The sequence below is a fragment of the Mustela erminea genome, chromosome 10 (assembly GCF_009829155.1).
Source record: "Mustela erminea isolate mMusErm1 chromosome 10, mMusErm1.Pri, whole genome shotgun sequence".
Taxonomy (NCBI): domain Eukaryota; kingdom Metazoa; phylum Chordata; class Mammalia; order Carnivora; family Mustelidae; genus Mustela; species Mustela erminea.
This window is the reverse complement of record NC_045623.1, coordinates 13,039,060-13,062,298: the sequence shown is the minus strand read 5'-3', so window position 1 is coordinate 13,062,298 and position 23,239 is coordinate 13,039,060. Positions and strand designations below refer to the sequence as shown.

The window sequence follows — 23,239 nt, the reverse complement described above, 5'->3', positions numbered from 1 at the left end:
CTCTCTCTCTGACAAATAAATAAATAAAATCTTTTAAAAAAATAAAAATAAAAAAAAAATGCCTAGCCAGTAACTGTTGGAACACAAACACATGCACACCTTTCAAGGGCAAATGTTAAGTCACAGAGACAATATAAAACCCAAAACCCTCAAACTGCCAAAGCGAGTTCTTGCTAAAGACATATCTGATCTGCCTAATGTTGTTTTTATGGTTTTTATATGATTTTTTTTAAAGATTGATTTATTTGACACAGAGAGAGAGAGACAGTGAGAAAGGGAACACAAGCAGGGGGAGTGGGAGAGGAAGAAGCAGGCTTCCCGCCAAGGAGAGAGCCTGATGTGGGGGCTCAAACAACACAGGACCCTGGGATCATGAACTGAGCCCAAGGCAGACACTTAATGAGTGTCTGCCTTGGGCTCAGGCACCCCTTTAAACGATTTTTAAGGGGGAGGCAATTCCCATTTTCCCCCAGTCTCTACTCTTCACTATTATTTACATCCAACTGCATCACCCATTTATATACTGGCCTGGCCTTTGAAAATGTTTGTGTTTGAGTTCCCTGCATCTAAACCCACAAGGAGATACACATTTTTCCTAATTACCCTATAATATGTAAATATCTGGGGCACCTGGGTGGCTCCGTGGGTTAAAGCCTCTGCTTTCGGCTCAGGTCATGATCCTAGGGTCCTGCGATTGAGCCCAGGGAGCCTGCTTCCTCCTTTCTACCTGCCTCTCTGCCTGCTTGTGATCTCTGTCTGTCAAATAAATAAAATCTTAAAAAAAAAATATGTAAATATCTTTCCTCTGTCCTGCTTTTAAACCTTGCCCCTTGGACCTCCAAGTGATAATAGGTCATTCGCAAACTTGTGAAGTTTGTTTTGTTTTGCTTTTGCCTTTTTTTTTTTTTTTAAGATTTTATTTATTTATTTGACAGAGATCACAAGTGGGCAGAGAGGCAGTCAGAGAGCGAGAAAGGGGGAAGCAGGCTCCTGTCAAGCAGAGAGCCCGATGTCAGGCTCGAGCCGAGGACCCTAAGATCATGACCTGAGCTGAAGGCAGAGGCTTTGAATACTCCTTAAAGGATCTAGGTAAGTCCTCAGCAAGATTTCACCTCTCCCCCAACCTTTGAACTACTGGAGATGGAGGGGAGGTTTTATTCTTTGGGCCACATTAATAGTAGCTGCTTTCCAAGTTCTTCCTTAGCCTTCTCACTGATGTTGTTCAGAACACTGATAACTGGGTACCAATTCCTTCAGGATTTAGTTTAATACTTTTTCATTTCCTCTTGTGTGCCACCATACATTTTCATGTGTTCAGCAAACATACTGAGCTCCTGCTATGATTTGGGCACAGTCAGAGCTGGGAGTAGAGCAATGAGCAAAACAAAACTTCCTGCCCTCAGGAAGCTTAGAGTCTAGCAAAGGACATAAAACTTCTGGAAAGATGGAAGAGTAGGAGGATCCTAAGCCCACCTGTCCCATGGATACCTGTAGAAAACAACTACATCAGAGACCCATAAAACAAGCAGAAGACTAGCAGAACAGACTTCACAGTTAATCGTAGAAAGGAAGCCACATCTAGTAAAAGAAACAATTTCAGTAACCACAGTAGAATCCCTATTGTTAATGTTTGTAATACTTAAGATTTAATAGACTCTGGCTTTAATTTGGAGTTATCTCATTCATGTAATCAGGAGATTTTATCTCAACTTGAGTGAAGTAATTGCATGTTGTTAAATACCTACTTAGTAATAAAATGGTCAAATGTAACCAGTCTGTGACTAGTCAGCTCAGTAGATACAGAAAGGTATGATGACATTAAGGTCATTAACTCTTGGGCTTATTCTTGGCACAAACTAGTTAATATCTTTCAGTCTCATTGCCATAGACTACTTTGCTAACCTGGGCGGTCCTCCTCCAGAGGCATGCAGTTGAAAACAAGAGAAATTAGGGGATGATAGATTAGGTGTCTATTAGCACTGTTAGAAAAACAATTTAACCATCCACATCCTGATGATGGTGTTTTAAGAGGCCTGCAGGACAATAGGGTCATTGTGATCAAACGTGGCCCAGGGCAGTCTTCAAACTGAAAGCTCTCAGGCTTCCTTCTGTCTCTACCAGCCAGGAGAATCATGAGAGAGTTCTTTTCCTTGGATAAGATCCTGGTGATGGGACTGCAATCCTTGGATTTCTGCACTGCTTCCATGGTATAGTCCTCAGTCTTCAAGAGAGTTTCTGAATTAGACTACTAATGCTGGTCATTTTAAGAGCATGGGGGTGTTTTGAGAATTTAAGCTGACACATTCTTATATTCAGATGCGTCTGGAGGACCTGGCTGCCAAGGTTCCATATATGTGAAGGATTAAGAAAGAGCTCATTCTGGGGCACCTGTGTGGCTCAATGGTTTAAGCCTCTGCCTTCAGTTCAGGTCATGATCCCAGGGTCCTGGGATCCAGCTCCACCTTGGGCTTTCTGCTCAGTAGGGAGCCTGCTCCACCCCCTCCCGCCTCCGCCCCCCCCACCCCACAGTCTCTGCCTGCCTTTCTGCCTACTTGTGATCTCTGTCTGTCAAATAAATGGATAAAATCTTTAAAAAAAAGAAAAAAAGAAAGAAAGAAAGAGCTCATTCTAATGGAAGAGAGGACCACAGGACAGGGTAAACCACAAGAGAGGAGTGATTCTGGGCATAGACCATACTCATGCTTGAATCCTAGGAAAAGGGAACTAAAATAAAGGGCCTATAAAACCCAAAAGAGTCATTTCCATAAAATCTCTGAGTCGTCGGGACCTTAAAACAGCCCTTCCAGGTTGAGTGTGTCACTGTGTGGAGGAAATTTGGGGTGAAGAGTGCTTTTTCCAAGTGAAAGTTCTATTGCAAGCATTCAGAGGCTGAAATGGTCAACCTTAGGGCCCCCAAAGAAGCAGGGGTGATGTCACACTTCAGGGAGCCCTGGTGACGTAGCAAAGACATTCACGCTTCTGGTGCTTTGGCCCTAGTATCAGTGTGTGTAAACATTTTGGCTTAAGGATGACAGGAGATTGCACTGAAGTGAAGTAGAAAAGAAAGAGTGCCTGTAGGAGTGGTTAAATGTAGTAGCTGCGACTTTGGTTCCACAGATTTCTCACTGTCAGAGCAGGGAGATGTAAATGTTTAGAAAGGGGGAAGGCTGGGATGAATCTGCAGTGTTGGACAGGAATTAGAAAAATCTCTGAGTGTGTGTGTGGGTGTGTGTTGGGGCTTGGGAAGGTTGTCTTCTGAGAGGACCTACCAGTAATGACACACTAGTGCAAATTAGCACACCTAGAACCCAACTCCTCCTAAATACTATTCTCCATTCACAGAACCAGAGCTTAGAAAAGTGGCTGATTTCAAGATTGGTGCTAGGAGACTAGGAAAACCTGGACCATCTTATTGTGTTATAAGTTAGAAAGCTCAAAGAATTTTAGGGACATGTCAAAAGGAGAGTTTGAAGAGATTCCCACTAGCTGTGTCAAGGACAATGTAAGTATCATAATGAGTAGTGTCAATAACAGTTTATAACCCATTGAATAAAATAGGTCTCTGAGAGTCCCACTGGTATAAACAGCCAAACAAATCATAGAGAAAGGCACATTTTTCCTTGCAGTAGAATACCAACTAAAAAATATAAAAGGAAGAAAGACTTATGAAATCACCATTTGGCAATCATCATAGTAATAATTGAGTCAGGCAAGAATCATCAATGCATGCTAAAACTAGTGGGCGAAGTTTGATGAGGGACAGGACACGTACATAGTGTCAAAGTATCTCCCCACAAGGCACTTGTTAATGATGAAGGAAAATGCAGTAATTTTAAAGTGGAAAAAATGTAACCAAGTCATTAAAGGTAACTTCAATAGTAACGAACAAATCAACTACTATTATATACTGAGAAGATCACAACGTCACTTCTGTGGTATTTCTGCTAAGAATGCCTCACCTGAATCTAATCATAAGGAAACATCAGACAAGCCAAGCTGAGAAACACTCTATACAAACAACTTGCCTATAACTCTTCATATATGTCAAGGTCATGAAAAACAAAGTATGGAAAAACTAGTTTAGATTAAAAGAGACTAAAGATACTTGACAACTGAATGTTGATCTTGATAACAGTGTATGATCTGGAATTTTCTTTTACCCTAATGGGCATTACTGAGACAACTGAGCAAAATTTGAATAGGTCTATAGATTAGATAGTTTTATTGAATCAATACCGACTTCTTAATTTGCATAATTATACCGGGATTATGCAAGAGAATGCCCTTTTTTTTTTGGAAATACATACTGAAGTACTTAGAGGGAAAGGGCATCATGTCTACAACTTACAAAAAATAGTTTAGAAAAACAGAAAAAAAAACAAAAAAACAGGAAAAATTTAAATAGTTAAAAGTTTAAACAGAAAAAAAGTTTAGAAAATTTTATAAATAAATGCAGAGAATACACAAGCATGCACAAGATTGGCCTGGGTTGCTAGGAGAAAGAATTGAAACTAACAAGCATTTTTTACATGACTAGTCAGAAATTCTGAGAATATGCCTCAAAGCCCTTTTTATTTGGTGCCTGGTGCCAATTTATGATGTAAGATATGGTAGCAGCCCACATGGCAGAAAATCTTGAGTATCAGTGAGTCATCCTCTGTGTTTGAGACACCTCTAGAACACTCTCCTAACCCAATCAATTTAACTCACCTCAACTTCAATACAACAAGCCCCTCTACCAAAAATTCTTTTTTTTTTTTTTAAGATTTTATTTATATATTTGAGAGAGAGAGAGCACAGGCAAGGCGAGGGAGCTGTGGAGCAGGGAGCTCGATCCCAGGACCCTGAGATCACGACTAGACCTGAAGGCAAACACTTAAACAACCGAGCCACCCAGATCATTTCTTTCTTTAACTTTCATATTCAGATTGAGTTATTGCAGTCGCAAATTCCATGCAACTCTCCTGCTTGAGCAGGAGATGAACAGGATTAATCCAAACAAATTCCAAACACTTACCTTAATATAGGGATAAAATATTTTGGACCTAAAAGTCAAAGCTGATTAAGAAACAGCAAAGATAACAGACTGAACCACCACCAGCCTCTCTTTGCTTTATTGTTTGTTTGCTCTCTTTGCTCTATTATTTCTATATCACTTGTGGGCAGGAAGCAGCCATCTTGAAATACAAATTTTACTTGTTTCTTTTGAAAAAAAAAAAAAAAAAGAAAAACAAATAGATGGTTTATTCTAAGAATGTACAGGAACTTATATTCTAAACGTCTACAAATACATATTCCAGAAACTCTTATCACCTCAAAACCCTACTACAGCTTCTCTTTAATCTTTTTAAACATCCTGTTACATAAATCGCAGCTGCATCTATAGCAGGAAATATAATAAGATAATAATTGCTCAAACATCAAAAGCATTTGGGTGGGTCTTACATAGACCTTTAGTCTTCCCTCCCACCAACACCACGTTCTTAAATTTTTTTTTTTTTACCCACCCACGTTAATGTATTTTTTGTTTGTTGTTTCTTTTCCCCTGAGTAATTACTATGAAATTTTGCCAGGTCAGAAACTGTTCCCAGGAAGAGACCCAGAGTATTAAGAAAGCAGACAAATAGTACCTGAAGATAAGCTGTGACTCTTTCCAGGCCTGCCCCTCCTTTGATTTCTTTCTCCATTTGAATGTGATTAATTGGTGGAATTGCGCGTCCTCAGTGTGATATAAGGGAGAGTTCCCCTGCCTGACCGAGGCTAGCCTAGCAGGGGGACTGTCTTCTCACTTTCATGGGAACTTAGAACTATCCTTACCACCCAGTATTATGGTAAGAACCACACAAACTGTTTTATGAGGGCTGTGAATCTAGTATGTGTATTCCTTCAGCAAGTATTTCTTGGTCATATGTTGGAGTTAGAAAGAGTTTTAGAAGTCTTTTAGCTCGACCTATCTTCCAACACCAGCATTTCTTCCATAACTTTTCTGGCAAATGGTCACCAGCCAAGACTTGATTATTAATTGTAAAGATGAGCTCCCCATGGTGTTGGGAATTCCATTTCATTGCTGGACATCTCTCATCTTAACTCTTGCTGCTTGCTGTGGTTTTTTGCGACTTCAACAGAATATGTCTATCCCTCCTCCATATGACAACCCTTCACACATCAGTTGGCTGCTAATTTATCCTAGCTAAGTACCATCACTCATAATGTTTTTTCAAATCACGCTGAGTAGTGGATAAACATCCACAAGCTAATAGTAGTTAACTTGGGAAGGTAAGACTGTGGTTGTATTAAAAATCTCTTGCTTGTATGTAAATTCTAATTTTCACAATAAATATTTACTTTAATAACTGACAACATTAATTATTTTTATTAGGTTTGTTCTAGATGCCAGCCCTGGAATGCATATATAATTATCCTGCAGTAACCCTGAGAGATAGGACCTATAATTGCCCCCATTATATGGATGAAGAAAGTAAGGCACAGAGGGATTAAATAATTTGCCCCAATCACAAAGTAAGTGACTAAAAAGAGATTGGAACCCAGGTTTGCCTAATTCTTGACCATTCCCCTATAACAAGAAAAACAATTTTTGTGAGGGGTGAGAGACATATTTGTTTTTAACATGGTGTCCAGAAATTGATACAATATGCTAGGTTTGATCTGAACACTGTAATTATTACATCCTTTGACTTGGACACAGTACAATCTATTAATGTCCCTAAGACTTCATTTGATTTTTTACCTCCTGTTACATGACTCTTATAGGAGCTTTCAGAATATCCTTTGGCTCTTATTTCCTTTTTTCACCTCAACTCCCTCTTTGCCCCTCCTCCTTTGTCACCCTAACAGCTCTTACCCCTCCGTCATGATTTTATCAACCTAGTTAACACTTCTCTTCATGCTCCTATAATCGCATAGACACATACAGATGTACACATATTCAGTATAGATTTTCTTTGTAATTTAAGAAGTGACTACATTTTTGCCTCTCACTTTTACTTAAAACAATTTCTTGGGGCGCCTGGGTGGCTTAGTGGGTTAAAGCCTCTGTCTTCGGCTGAGGTCATGATCTCAGGGTCCTGGGATGGAGCCCCGCATCATCGGGCTCTCTGCTCAGCAGGGAGCCTGCTTCCTCCTCTCTGCCTGCCTCTCTGCCTACTTGTGATCTCTGTCTGTCTAATAAATAAATAAAATCTTTAAAAAAAACACACACAAAAAACAATTTCTTATATAAAATCTCTCTAAATCAAATTCATTCCTTTTAATGGATGTCCTAAAATGTGGGTGTACTATAATTTTTGCAACCATTTCCCTATTGATGGGCATGCATGGTATTTATAATGTGGATGTGTGTGCATGTGTGTATATGTAAGTTGACATAGAAAATATTGCTTTAATAAATAACCTGGTACGTATGTACTATGTATGTATGTATGTATATATGTACTATGTTCTTACTTAAATAGTTTTCTTGCAACTAGTGGTTTACTTTAGTAGTATAGACTCCCAGAACTGAGGTTGGTGGGTCAAGGAGTATATATATTTTTAAAGATTTTATTTTTTAAGTAATCCGTATACCCACTGAAGGGCTTGAACTCATTACCCTGAGATCAAGAGTTGCAGGCTCTACCAGCTGGGCCAGCCAGGCGCCCTAAGGGGTATATATATTTTTAAATAATAGCTATTGCCAGATTGCTTTTCAAAAAGCCTTTAATACTTTGTATTTCCATAGCGGCACATGAAAATGCTCTTTATCCTACATCCCTGCAGCCACAGGTATTACAGAAGTCATTCTAATAAAACCCTGTGAAACAAGAGATCAAAGGAAACTACGTAAATCTAATAAAAATTATGTACTCCAAATCAACAGCAGTTATAATCCTAACTGGAAAAATATTAAAACTCTTTCCTTTAGGGGTTCCCGGGTGGCTCAGTCAGTTAAGTGTCTGCCTTCTGCTCAGATCATGGCCCTGGGGTCCTGGGGTTGAGCCCTGAATCAGGCTCCCTGCTCAGCAGTGAGTCTACTTCTCTCTCTCTCTTTGTCCCTCTCCCCCACTCTTGCTCTCTCTCAAGTAAATAAATAAAATCTTAAAAAAAAAAAAAACACAACCTTTTTCATTTAAAGTCAGATACTGCACCTTGAGCTTTTAATTAAATATACCTAACTGGGGTGCCTGGGTGGCTCAGTGGGTTAAGCTTCTGCCTTTGGCTCGGGTTAGGATCTCAGTGGCCTGGAATCAAGCCCTGCATCGGGCTCTCTGCTCAGTTGGGGGCCTGCTTCCCCCTCTCTCTCTGCCTACCTCTCTGCCTACTTGTGATCTCCCTCTCTCTGTCAAATAAATAAATAAATAATATCTTTAAATAAATAAATAAATATACCTATCCAGGTCTTTTTGACTCTTAACTTTAAAACTGATGTACAATTAGGGCGCCTGGGTGGCTCAGTGTGTTTGGGCCTCTGCCTTCAGCCCGGGTAGTGATCCCAGGGTCCTGGGATCGAGTCCCGCATCGGGCTCTCTGCTCAGCAGGGAGCCTGCTTCCTCCTCTCTCTCTGCCTGCCTCTCTGCCTCCTTGTGATTTCTGTCTGTCAAATAAATAAATAAATCTTTTAAATTTATGTACAATGTATATAGAAAAATGAGGACAAATTATAAGGGCACAGATCAATGAATCCTTACAAAATAAACACATCTGTATAACCACCATTTAGGTCAAGAAATTGACATTAGCAACACCTCAAAAGCCTTCCTCATGCCCCCTCCTAATCATTGCCCTCTTCCTCCTTCCTCAAGAGACTACAGAATAGTTTTGCTTGGTTTTGAAATATGTAGAAAGAGAATCATGCACTATACACTCTTTGGTGTGTGTCTGATTTCTTTCCCTCAGCACTACCTTAGTGAGAAATCACTACCTGATTTCTTTCCCTCAGCACTACCTTATGTAGCAGATATCCGTGGTTCACTCATTTTCATTGCTGCACGATAGTTCATTGTATGAATAATATACTACAATTAATTACCCATTCTGTTTTTTTAAAATATTTTATTTATTCATTTGTCAGAAAGAAAGAGGGCACACGCATAAGCAGGGGGAAGCAGCAGGCAGAGGGAGAGGGAGAAGCAGGCTCCCCACTGAGCAGGGAGCCCAATGTGGGACTCGATCCTGGGACCCCAGGATCATGACCTGAGCCAAAGGCAGATACCTAACCGACTGAGCCACGAAGGCATCCCACCCATTCTGTTTTGGATGGGCTTTCAGGTCCTTTTGAATCTGAAACCTGTCATCCAGTGTATTAGCCACCAATCCTCTCCCAGCTTTGTATCATCAGAAATTTGGAAGATCACACCATTTATTCATTCATTCATTCATTCACTTATTTTTAAAGATTTTATTTATTTATTTGAGAGAGAGAGTGAGTGAGAGGAGAACATGAACCAGCAGAGTGAGAGAGAAAGAGAAAGAGAGCATGACCGCTCCCCTGAACAGGGAGCCTGATGTGGGGGTCTTAATCCCAGGACCCTGAGATCATGGCCTGAGCTGAGGGTAGGTGCTTAGCCAACTGAGTCACCCAGGCACCCGAGTGATCACACCATTTTTGTCTACATGCAGATCATGGACATTTACCCATTTGACAGGACCAGGCAGATTTGTGTTGGACAATTAGAGATCTCCATTCAGGTTAGCCTTCATACACTAATAAGTAGTATTTGGGCAAGTTCTTCAATTCGCTAACATGGTAGCTGTCTGTAGTGTCGTTTAGCGGAAACAAAATTTTCTGAAGGTGTACTATGTTCTACATACTGACTGGGGATGAAGCCGTGAACCAGAGAGACCATGGAATTTACATTCTAGCCGATGAGACAAATGTACACAAAAAGCAAATAATTTAGATAATTTTAGCCAAGTGCATGAGGAAACTGAAACAGGGCAACACAATAAGGTGTGCTGAGAAGGGAGGCAGACAACTTGGGGAGCTAGTTGCATGAAGACTGGGGCTAGTAACAGCCAGGCAAGGACATAAGCAAGCACAAAAGCCCTGAGGAGGAGATGAGCTTCAAGAAGCAGGAAGGCTCGTGTACGTAGAGCCAATTGTGAATGGAAGCAAGTTGAGGAGAGGTAGACAGGAACCAGATCATTTCCAGTTTTAAAGTCCTAAATGTCGGGGCGCCTGGGTGGCTCAGTGGGTTAAGCCGCTGCCTTCGGCTCGGGTCATGATCTCAGGGGCCTGGGATCGAGTCCCACATCGGGCTCTCTGCTCAGCGGGGAGCCTGCTTCCTCCTCTCCCTCTCTCTGCCTGCCTGTCTGCCTGCTTGTGATCTCTGTCTGTCAAATAAATAAATAAAAACCTTTAAAGTCCTAAATGTCTAACTATAATGATGAGACAGATAAGAAGATACAACACCCAGATATCCTTTTAAGGAAGGACTTGGTGCCTAGAAATGAAGAGTGGTCAGCAGACAGCCTGGAGCTGGGCGGGGATTTAAATGCTCACTCCTGGGGCGCCTGGGTGGCTCAGTGGGTTAAGCCGCTGCCTTCAGCTCAGGTCATGATCTCAGGGTCCTGGGATCGAGTCCCGCATCGGGCTCTCTGCTCAGCAGGGAGCCTGCTTCCCTCTCTCTCTCTCTGCCTGCCTCTCTGTCTACTGTGATCTCTCTCTGTCAAAAAAATAAATAAAATCTTTAAAAAAATAAAAAAATAAAAAAATAAATGCTCAGTCCTTTTGATCTGGCACCGGGCAGTTGTGACCAACAGTACTCAGTGCAGAGCTCCCTGATGGGTTGGCCCAAGCTCTACTGGGCTATGTATCACTGATTTCTTCCTTTACTCAGTCCTGCTTCCTTACCTTTCCTTTCAGAGGTGTTAAACCCTGATAAACATCTCAGATCGCAGACTTGGTCTCCATATCTGTGGAAAACTCGGTCTGTTACAAATGGGAAGCCACTGAAGGATTTTACGCAAAGAATTCAAATGGTCTGGGGCGCCTGGGTGTCTCAGTGGGTTAAGGCCTCTGTCTTCTGCTCAGGTCATGATCCCGGGGTCCTGGGATCGAGGCCCCATTGGGCTCTCTGTTCAGCAGGGAGCCTGCTTCCTCCTCTCTCTCTCTGCCTGTCTCTCTGCCTACTTGTGATCTCTGTCAAATAAATAAATAAAATCTTTAAAAAAAAAAAAAAGAATTCAAATGGTCTGATTTCGTTTTTAGACCACTCCAGCTGCTGTACAGAGAATGGATTGTGGAAGGTTAAAGTGAAAACAGTGGCCTTGGAAAAGAGATGGCGGTGGCCTCATCTAGGGAGGAGCAGAAGGTAGGGAAGAAGTGGGTAGATTTGGGACCGAATTTGGTTATAAAGCTGATAACCGTGGTTCTTCCCAAGCACTTTGATCAAATGTCTTTCTAGAAATAGATTCAGTGTGTCTTTGTATTTCTTTAAACTACCTGTCCAGTCATCATTTCAAGAAAGGAAATAGCCATGGGGCACCTGGCTGGCTTAGTTGGAAGAGTGTGTGACTTTTGATGTCAGGGTTATGAGTTCAAGCCCCATGTTGGGTGTAGATATTACTTCAATAAATAAAAACTTGGGGTGGGGAAAGCATTGGCACCTGGGTGGCTCAGTAGATTAAGCATCTGCTGTCTGCTCAGGTCATGATCTCAGGGTCCTGGGATTGAGTCCTGTGTCCTGCTCCCTGCTCAGCAGGGAGCCTGCTTCTCCCTCTCCCTTGCTGCTGCTCCTACTTATGCTCTCTCTCTGTCAAATAAATAAATAAAATCTTAAAAAAATAAAAATAAAAAAAGAACTAGCCTGTGTGGTATGGCCCTTAGTTGGGTAGTCTCACTCTTGTACTCACCTGTTGAATGTTTCAGCCATGTCAGCTTTTTCTCCGTCCCTCTAGCATGCCAAGTTTATTGCTGCCTCATGCATTTTTCACATGTGGTTTTTGGGTTGTCTCTGCAGCACTCCCTAAACTCTGCCCATCTACATCCTATTCATCCTTCAGGGCTCTGATTACATGCTACCTCTACACAGAGGATTTCTCTAGCATTGCCCCCTCCTGCAGTGAGGCTAGTTCCTCTAATTATGCACTCCCACAAATCCCTATGTTTTCTTTCGTAGCACTTATCACAAGTTGCAATTATGCTATAATTTTTGTTGTTATTTGTCTTCCTTAGTAGAGTCCCACAAGGGGCAGGAACATACCTGTTTTGTTTTCTGCTTCATCCTGAGTGCCTTGCCCAGTAACTAGGACCAAGAAGGTGCACAATAAATATTTGTTTAATGAATGAACTTGCCCTTAGTGGATCCATGTAGGTGTCTAGTCAATTGCTTTAAGTGCTCTCTTTTTTTTTTTTTTTTTTTTTTTAAGATTTCTTAATTTATTTGAGAGAGAGAGAGAAAATGAGCCGGGGATCAGGACAAGGGACAGAGAGAGAGAGAGATAGAATCTCAAGCAGACTCCATGCTGAACACAGAGCCCAATGAGGGCTCCATCTCATGACCCTGAGATCATGACCTGAGCTGAAACCAAGAGCTGGGAGCTTGACCAACTGCACCATCCAGGCGCCCCAATTCCTTTAAGTGCTCTTAAAACATCTTATAGTAATCCATACCAAAATCTCCCAGGGATTACTGATGATTTTCAGACTATGGTTTTTATGATCTCATTTTTTCTACACACATACCCACACAAACATTTTTTTGGGAGTAAAATTTAATTATTGTATTATATGGAGGTAATTTTAAAATAGTACCAAATACTTATAATGAAAAAAATAATAATAACCCTGCTCTATTCCCTAGTCTTACTGTCTAGATAGGCAACTACTTTAAACTCAACAGTTTTGACCAATCCTCTATGTTTAAAAGAAGTCTTTATTCACATTTAAAAATCAGTACATCTTACCTTCTGACACTTTTCCCACTGTCAAAATAATTTTTAGGTTTTCATTGGTGATTTGTCATCACACTGGCGATTTCTTTCACCATCTTTCAGTATTTGGGACTAGAAATCTTGGCTTTGTTAAAAGTGGCGGAGTATCTCTTCTCTCACCTCAGTGGAACTTCAAATTTCTCACCTGTTTGTTCTTCCCTTTCCAGCATGAAAATTATCTTTCTTTCTTTTTATTTTCTTTAAGATTTTATTCAGTTATTCAACAGAGACAGAGAGAAAGCACAAGCAGGGGGAGCAGCAGGAAGAAGGAGAAGCAGACTCCCCTCTGAGCAAGGAGCCTGATGCCGGACATCCCAGAACCTCGGGATTATGACCTGAGCACAAGGCAGATGCTTAACCAACGGAGTCACCCAGGTGTCCCTATCTTTCTTTTTTTCAATGAGCTGTAATTCACATACCATAAAATTCACCTTTTATAAAAGGTATCTTTCTTAAAGAAGATGGAAAGAAAAGCAGACCTTCCCTGGTTTATCAGCAGACATGCGACTGCTTTCTAGAAGCAATGTCCCCTGTCCTCCTCAAAGGATGGCTGTGGGTTCCAAAGCCAAGGTAAGGAAGGAGGGCAGTATGAAGGTAGAATTCAATGCAGATTGATTCTTTACACAATTTGGACTGTTCTGCTACCCAGGTCCAATTTAAGAGCCTCTTGTGCTCTAGGCTCCCTTCTGAGATCTTTGTAGTATCCAAATATGTATTAAAATATCCAATCACATTCCAAATCAGATACCAAAATTCACTGTAAAAATGTTAGCAGAATTTTATATAATTTATCTTTTGAAATTATTAAGTTATGAACAAATAATGTTTAATATGTGTTTGGTTATCATTTCTCAAGAATTATCGTATCTTATGGGGCGCCTTGGTGGCTCAGTGGGTTAAAGCCTCTGCTTTCGGCTCAGGTCACGATCCCAGGGTCCTGGGATCGAGCCCCACATCGGGCTCTCTGCTCCGAGGAGAGCCTGTTTCCTCCTCTCTCTCCCTGCCTGCCTCTCTTGCCTACTTGTGACCTCTGTCTGTCAAATAAATAAATAAGATCTTAAAAAAAAACTATTAAAAAAAGAATTATTGTACCTTGTGAATTTATATAGAATGAAATAAAATTTAACCTTCAAATACTGTTCTTTTTTTTTTTTCTTTTGTTAACATGCAGTGCTATCTTAGTTTCAGGTGTATAGTATAGTGACTCAACACTTCCACACATCACCTGTACTCATTACAAGTGCTCCCCTTAATTCCCATCATCTGTTTTACCCACCCCCCCCCCCACCTCCACTCCAGAACAAACCATCGGTTTGTTCTCTGTAGTTAAAAATCCGTTTCATGGGGCGCCTGGGTGGCTCAGTGGGTTAAGCCTCTGCCTTCGGCTCAGGTCATGATCTTGGGGTCCTAGAATCGAGCCTGCTTCCCCCTCTCTCTCTGACTACTTGTGATCTCTCTCTGTCAAATAAATAAAATCTTTAAAAAAAAAAAGGTCTGTTTCTTTTTTTTTTTTAAGATTTTTTTTTTGAGTAATCTCCACACCCAACGTGGGGCTCAAACTTTAAGAGTCACATGCTCCACTGAGTGAGCCAGCCAGGCTCCCAAAGAGTCTGTTTTTTGTTTTGTCTCTTTCTCGTTAACCCTCAGATACTTTCCAAATGTGATAAACTCCTTTTGAATGTTAATTACATAATTAGTGAACTTCACATGTTACATGTGTAGACATATAATTGTTTTATTTATTTCCAGAAAACTGATGGTACACAAACATCACTTTTGTTTTAGATGGTAGTATTTTTAAAATTATTTGGTAAACAAATCAATCAATCCAGAAAAGTATAAATAGAAATGTAAGGTCCTCTTTCATATCAGTCATTCCCGTTTTCTAGAGTCTACAGGCAACCACTGTTGAGTGTGTTTTTTATGTCCTTCCAGAAAATTTGCATACATATCCCAGCATGAAATATATTTATAAAAATACACAAATAGTATTGCATTATATATGTTGTTATACATCATGCTATTTTCACTTTATAGATACTGTGGGAGTGTTTTTTCATATGTATAGATATATCTCATCATTTTCAAATGTTGCATAACATTCCACAAGATGAACTATAATGTATTGAGCTAGGTGCCCTATAAACATAACTTTTTTTTTTTAATTTATTTATTTGACAGAGAGAGAGATCACAAGTAGGCAGAGAGGCAGGCAGAGAGAGAGAGGGGGAAGCAGGCTCTCCGCCGAGCAGAGAGCCCGATGTGGGGCTGGATCCCAGGACCCTGGGATCATGACCTAAGCTGAAGGAGGAGGCTTTAACCCACTGAGCCACCCAGGTGCCCCTAAACATAACTTTTAAGAAATGCTCATCTTGGGGCACCTGGGTGGCTCAGTTGGTTAAGCAACTGCTTTCAACTCAGGTCATGATCCTGGAGTCCGGCTCTCTGCTCGGCAGGGAGTCTGCTTCTCCCGCTGACCTTTCTCCACTCATGCTCTCTCTCATTCTCTCTCTCTCAGATAAATAAATAAAATCTAAAAAGAAAAAAGAAATGTTCATCTTTTTTTTTTTTTAGATTTTATTTATTTATTTGACAGAGAGAGAGATCACAAGTAGACAGAGAGGCAGGCAGAGAGAGAGAGAGGAAGGGAAGCAGGCTCCCTGCCGAGCAGAGAGCCCGATGCGGGACTCAATCCCAGGACCCTGAGATCATGACCTGAGCCGAAGGCAGGGGCTTAACCCACTGAGCCACCCAGGCACCCTGTTCATCTTTTTTTAAAGTAGTGGCCTTGTCGGGGGCGTCTGGGTGGCTCAGTCATTAAGCTTCTGCCTTCGACTCAGGTCATGATTTCAGGATCTTGGGATCGAGTCCCGCATTGGGCTCTCTGCTCCGCAGGAGCCTGCTTCTAGCCTCTCCCACTCCCCCTGCTTGTGTTCCCTCTCTCACTGTGTCTCTCTCTGTCAAATAAATAAATAAAATCTTAAATAAATAAAGTAGTAGCATTGTGGGTGACTTTTTCTGCTTTTATGTAGAACTGTATTAATGTTCTACTGGTCGAGTAACTAAATTTTTTAAAAAATTATTAAACATGGGGCACCTGGGTGCCTCAGTCAGTTGAGCATCTGCCTTTGGCTTAGGTCATGATCCCAGGGTCCTAGAATCGAGTCCTACATTGGTGCAGGGAGCCTGCTTCTCCCTCTCCCTCTGCTGCTCCCCTTGCTTGTGCTTTCTCTCTCCCTCTATGTCAAATAAGTAAATAAAATCTTTTTTTTTTAAGATTTTATTTATTTAGTTGACAGAGAGAGATCACAAGTAGGCAGAGAGGAAGGCAGAGAGAGAGGAAGGGAAGCAGGGCCCCTGCTGAGCAGAGAGCCCGATGCTGGACTCCATCCCAGGACCCTGAGATCATGACCTGAGCCAAAGGCAGTGGCTTAACCCACTGAGCCACCCAGGTGGCCAGTAAATAAAACCTTTAAAAAAAAAATTTATTAAGCAAAAAAAATAAAGGGGTGCCTGGGTGTCTCAGTGGATTAAGCCTCTGCCTTCGGCTCAGGTCATGATCTCAGGATCCTGGGATCGAGCCCCACATCAGGCTCTCTGCTCAGCAGGGAACCTGCTCCCCGCCCCCTTCCCTGCCTGCCTCTCTACCTAATTGTGATCTCTCTCTCTGTGTCAAATAAATAAATAAATAAAATCTTAAAAAAAAAAAAGAAGAAGAACCATCCCTTAGAGTGTGATTTGCCGTAACAAATTGAATAGGAGACTCTGGATGTCAGTAAAGACTGGGAAGGGGCATTTGAAACCATCTATTCAGGAGTAGATAATGCCCCCTAATTACATTTTCAGTAGAGACCAAAACCAAATTATTGGGAGTTAAGAGACGGGAGTGCAGATAATTTGTTAAAGGAGTTTGACAAAGAAGGACAGAAACAGGACAGAACATTTAGCGGCAAAGCTGGGCAAAGGCTTTGTTCCGAGTTGGAAAGACAAAGACAAAATAGGTGTAAGCCCTGTGTCCTTAGCTATTTCAACTGCAAGCCTGACGAAGACCTGATTAACAGTGGAAAGGTGATAGAGGGCTCTTTCACCTCTCTTGTTGTTTTACGATCAAGAACAAACCGAGGGTTGAAGGGTTGACGGAGGGAGGTAGGTGGGTATAGGCTAACTAGGTGGTGGGTATTCAAGAGACACTTGTAATGAGCAGTGGGTATTATGCATAACTGATGAATCACTAAATTCCACTTCTTAAACTGTTACACTATATGTCAACTAACCAGAATTTAAATAAAATTCGAAACAAAATAAAAAAAGAAGAAGAAAAGAGAGCAGGGGTTCAGGGTCTTCATAAATTATGCTCTTGAGAGATCCGTGGCAGGGAGTTAGGAATGGGAGGAAGGCGCTTGATTTATGTATTCCTCACATTTCGCCCGCAAGCAAAATCTAGTTTGTGTCTAGCTGTCTCTTCCAGAAAACATGGGGCTGTCGGGAAAATGTGTCACGTTTAAAATCCTAAAATTAGATTCACCTTAGTGAGGGCCCCTCTGGGGCTTCCCCAGATGGGCGTATGTTTTGAGGATGAGAGTGGGGAGAAAAAAATAACCAGAGGAAATAATTATTAGGTTGGTGAACAGAAAGACTATTAGGCAAAAGTTCTGAGTTTGACCATTTCCCTTTTCCTGGGTAGCTCTGGAAGTAATATCCCCATCTTTGCTTTAGTGGGAGGATTAACGCTCACTGGGGGAAATTTCCTGCTTGTTTGAAGGGGAAGGTAGTACTGGGCTAGTGGAGATGTATTTTGGACAAGGCATTGGATCTTTCCACACTTGTCATCACACCATGCGAACCGCTCTCTCTCTAATACCCAGAACTCTCTGTGTGGGGGCGGAATCACGGTCTCTGGATACCTTGTGCTGGTCAGGCTGGCTGAGAGGGCAAAGGAGGGAGAGGAAGTGACTTTTCACATTATGTCTTTTGAATTTTGTCTTCTGAATTTTGAATTTTATATCTTTTGAATTTTGTATTGTGAACATGTACCATTTTATTTAAAAAATTTTAAGTTGTTGTTTTAAAGGCTTGATTAAGGCTGGGAAGGAAAATTGAAGGCTTTGTTCCTTCTGGTCAGAATAGGCTCCTGGATTTGCTGTTTCATGACCTACTTATTCCTCCGATTTGTGACTTCACAGTGTGACCTTTTAGCTAAAGAACCTTTCCCTGCGAACCGCAACCCCAGCCCAGTTATCTAATCTAAACAGGTCCGTTCATATGTAACATCTCATTTTCTTCCACTCCACTTTTTGTTTCCCATCAGCAAACAAAATATCTTGTTAAACACAGACTGTCTACCTCAAGTTTGAGATCAGAGTTAACAGTCAGATGCCTGCCCTGCTATTTACAAGCTATGTGACCTTCTGCGGCACATAAAATGTTCTGGGATTTGGTTTCCTCAGGTGGGGCTGTGGACGATGTACATGCTAGATCAGGGGTCAAAGTGGGTGGGTTCAACTTCTGGTTCTGCCACATTGTTGCTGTGTGCCCCTAGACATGCTGCCCGGCCTGTGAGCCTTAGTGTCTCTGAAATGGGGACGAATCTTACTTTGGGGAGTAAGGGAGGTTATAAAACCGAGGTAAGAGATGCAAGGTGGCTGGCATCCAGGATACAGGGTTCCTTTCCCCCATTAGCTTTTTTTTCTTCCTCTTCATTTCCTTCTGATTTTTAAAATTATTATCATTATTATTTTTAAATATTTTGTTTATTGGAGAGAGAGAGAGAGGGAGGGAGAGAGGACAGGAGCAAGAGGGAGACACAGGGAGAGGGAGAAGCAGGCTCCCCGCTGAACAGGGAGCCCTATGTGGGGCTTGATCCCAGGACCCTGGGGTCATGATCCGAGCCTAAGGCAGACGCTTAACCAACTGAGCCATCCAGGTGTCCCTCTCTGCTTTTTTAAAAATTTATTATTATTTTTTAATTCAGATTCCCCCCGTGTTATCTGAATAATAGCCCTTGCCTCTCACGGGGCTTTATAAACTGCAAAGCAGAAAGAATATTTGGTTGTTTTTGCACCAGGCAGACAGACCCAGGGCCCCAGGCTGTGAATTTCTCTGACCTCTCTAAACGGAGCTTGAATTCCAGAGGAGAGCTCTGTTTTTCTAGGTGGAAGTTAGGTAAACTTTTTCAGGAGCATGCCTCAGGCAACAGGCTGGGGGCTGGGGACATCCTCTGGAAGTCCTTTCCATCATTTGCAGAAGACTCTCAGCATCAGGGAGCCACCTGGGTGCTGCTTTCGCTGCCTCTGGATGAGAAACTACTCAGGCTTTTGAAGTGGTGGGGTTTGTTTGTTTGTTTGTTTGAATAAAAGTCATCTCTACACCCAATGTAGGGCTCCAGCTCATGACCGCGAGATCAAGAGTCACTGACTGAGCCAGCCAGGAGCCCCTTAAAGTACACTTTTTTTTTTTTTTTTAAAGATTTTATTTATTCATTTGACAGACAGAGATCACAAGTAGGCAGAGAGGCAGGCAGGGGGGGGGGGAAGCAGGCTCCCTGCTGAGCAGAGAGCCCGCATGGGACTCCATCCTAGGACCCTGAGATCACAACCTGAGCCGAAGGCAGAGGCTTAACCCACTGAGCCACCCAGGCGCCCCAAGTACGCTATTTTTTTTTTTTTTTTAAAGATTTTATTTATTTCCTTGAGAGAGAGAGCATGAGAGGAGAGAGGGTCGGGGGAGAAGCAGACTCGCTGCTAAGCAGGGAGCCCAATGTGGGAGTCGATCCTGGGACTCCAGGATCATGACCTGAGCTGAAGGCAGTCGCTTAACCCACTGAGCCACCCAGGTACCCTTAAAGTACACTTTAAAAAAAAAAAAAGATTTTATTTATTTATTTGATAAACAGAGATCACAAGTGGTCAGAGAGACAGGCAAAGAGGCGGACACAGGCTCCCTGCTGAACAGAGACCCGATGCGGGGCTCAATCCCGGGACCCTGAGACCATGACCTGAGCCGAAGGCAGAGGCTTTAACCCACTGAGCCACCCAGGAGCCCCCTTAAAGTACACTTATAAAAAACCTACCCATTGGGGTGCCTGGGTGGCTCAGCGAGTTAAGCGTCTGCCTTTAGCTTGGGTCATGATCCCAGGGTCCTGGGATGGAGCCCAGAATCAGGTCCTGGCATTGCATCAGACTCTGCTCAGTGCGGAGTCTGCTCCTCCCCCGTCTCCGCCCCTCCCCCGACGCGTGCATGCGCACATGCTCTCTCTCATTCACTCTCTCTCTCAAATAAATAAATATTTTTTTTAAAAAAGAAGTTCTAAACTAGACATACTAAGAGAAGGGAAGAGAGAAGACAGGTAAGCTAAAAATGGGTAATATTGTCATTTTAACTAGTTTGGACCTGAGCCAGAGGTACAGATGGAAATTTAGAAAAGTCATTAAGACAGTTGGCCCTACCACCCAGCAGATTTGTGATTTTTGTTAAACAAGCAATTCTCCCTGGGCCTTAGTTTCTCTGTCTTGAGGTAAGGAAAATTGGTGAAATCATGTCTGACTCTTCCTAGCTCTAACCTTCCTAGACCAGATGCTTACACACTCAAATTCTTGTGTGTCAACGGGGTCCTCTTAGTGCACAAAGGGAAGAGAGCAGGCTTTCCCGTTCTGATAAAACAGCTAGCACTGGCAGGGCACTGTGGGAGAAAGCTTGCATACATTAGCATACATTAATTATATACATTAACTCGTGGGACAGCAGTGCTGTCTTTTTTTTTTCTTTTCTTTTTTTTTTTTTTAAGATTTTATTTATTTATTTGACAGAAATCACAAGTAGGCAGAGAGGATGGCAGAGAGTGGCAGGGGAAGCAGGCTCCCCGTTGAGCAGAGAGCCCTGTGGGCCTCAATCCCAGGACCCTGAGATCATGACCTGAGCTGAAGGCAGAGGCTTAACGACTGAGCCACCCAGACACCCCTGTTTTTTCCTTTTTTTTTTTTTTTAAGATTTTATTTTTTTTGACATAGAGAGACACAGTGAGAGAGGGAACATAAGCAGGGGGAGTGGGAGTGGAAGAACAGGCTTCCCGCAGAGCTGGGAGCCTAATACAGGGCTCCATCCCAGGACCTGGGATCATGACCCGAGCCGAAGGCAGACGCTTAACGACTGAGCCACCCAGACGCCCCAGGTTCTCTGATTTCTATCTTATTTAGAAAACAAGGAAGTAGGTATTCCATAGACAGAAATGGATAGATGGATATATATATACACACATATACAATCACTATAAATAATTCATACATACATAAATTACATACGATGCGTGGCACATAATTTGAATTTATATGAGGGATGCAACATTTAAAAAAAGAAAGAGTTGAGACATTATCCGAGACACTGGAAGTAAGAAAATCACAGTTGCCCTACTCAACAGATGCTTTTACTTGGAGGGAATTGAGAGCCCATAATATTGCTTAAATCAAGTTTCACGTAGAAATTATGTAGAGGGGCACCTGGGTGGCTCAGTGGGTTAAAGCCTCTGTCTTCGGCTCAGATCATGATCCCAGGGTCCTAGGATGGAGCCCCTCATCGGTCTCTCTGCTCGGTGGGGAGCCTGCTTCCCTCTCTCTCTCTCTCTGCCTGCCTCTCTGTCTACTTGTGATTTCTATCTGTCAAATAAATAAAATTGTTAAAAAAAAAAAGAAATCATGTAGAAATCACCGGTGAGCTCTTTCTCAATCCATGTTTCCTTTCTTCCCTAATTAAAAAAAAAATTACACATGCAATTCACTAAATCATTCTCATTGTGAAAGAGTCCCACAATACAGAGCCAGGAGTCCTCCAGCCAGCCCCTAGCCGCCCTGACCTCTCACCAGAGGGAACCACAACCATCATTTTGATGTGTATTCTGCCCACTTTCAAATTAAAGTTTCATTGCTGCTATCCTGAAGTTGTTGCCTTAAGGGAAAAAAGGCTGGGAAAGAGTGAGGAGAAAGTGGGATTCGGTAACCTACAAAATATTTTAGGCAGGACACTTCAAAATGCAACAGGACTGTGTGTGGTTTCCAGTGCAGGGCATCTGGCCCCCTCCACCTTGGTAAATACTCTGACTGACTCTGGCTCTAGCCTGTCTGCCAGGCAGCCAGACACAGGAAACCTGACAAATCACTAGCATCTTTCGCTTCTTTATTTTTATTCCTTATACCCATCAGTCTCCTGTCCCCTGATAATGGCTGGGAATAGGAGATCCTCTTACACACAGTAGCAAGGGCATGTTTTTTCTCCTCTTTCCTTTCTAAAGGACAATGTCAAGGACATGTCCGGGCCAGGTCAGAGAATGTTACATCAGAGATACTGCTGCTATATTTACCCCCACTCGCCTTTTAAGCAAAGCAATTTATATGATGAAAAACAGCAGAGACAGGCTGTCCTGGGGTATCTTCAGAGAAGAAAAACATTGACTATGAATGCTGCGTATGATCTTTTGTTGCAGGACCTTTCTCTCAAGGCAAAATTTCTTTCTCTCTTTCTTTTCACTTTTTGAAAATTCTCTCCGAGGACAGAGTTAAAGAAACTTATTATTTCCCCCCAGGCCTAGAGACCAACAGTTGCTATTCAGGGTTTAATCCATTCGAGGCTGTCACCATAGCCTTGAGACAAGAGAGACTAAATGGAATGAGAAGCAGAATCACCACTGGATTCGCTTTGCTATGGAAGTTTCCGTATTGGCCTCTGTCGCACTCTTGCCCCCAACCTCCTCTGCGCTAATTATTTTTATTCTGCAGGCCTCAGTTTCCTGCTCAGTAAAATAGGAAGAATCAATTCTGTGTCACTTGGAGGGGGGTTGTTAGGCAGAGGGTGCAGTGGGAAGAAAGGGTTATTCAGTTCTGATTCAGTTCAGCAGTTGCTTCTTGAGTACTTACTAAGTCCTGGCAGAGGGAACCACCCAGTCAGACGCTGTACCTACCCTTAAGGAGTTAACAATCTAGCAGTTAGCTGCTAGAAAATCGAATTTACAACGAACCTTCCATGCCCCAGTTTCAGAGGAGGGAATGCTGGGGGAACTGGGAGGTTAGGGGAAGCTGCTCAAGGGGGAGTGGCACTTGAGATGGGAGGGAACAAGAGGACATTCCTGAAAGAGAATAAAGAATAAAGGAAGGGGCCACCTGGCTGGGTTAGTCAGTGGAGCACACTACTCTTGATCTTGGGGGTTATTAAGTTCAAGGCCGATGTTGGGTATAGAGATTATTTAAAGTCTTTTTCTTTTCTTTTCTTTTCTTTTTAAGATTTAATTTATTTAACAGAGAGAGAGAGAGAGAGAGACCACAAG

General features: G+C 42.2%; 1 long non-coding RNA gene across 1 annotated transcript; it reads left to right on the top strand.

Annotated features, from left to right (window-relative positions):
• Nucleotides 1–1,003: 1,003 nt before the first annotated feature.
• On the top strand, nt 1,004–23,226 carry LOC116567804. Its single transcript, XR_004276343.1, has 3 exons — nt 1,004–1,089; nt 11,207–11,309; nt 23,196–23,226. It is a non-coding gene; the product is annotated as an uncharacterized LOC116567804 (long non-coding RNA).
• Nucleotides 23,227–23,239: the final 13 nt, after the last annotated feature.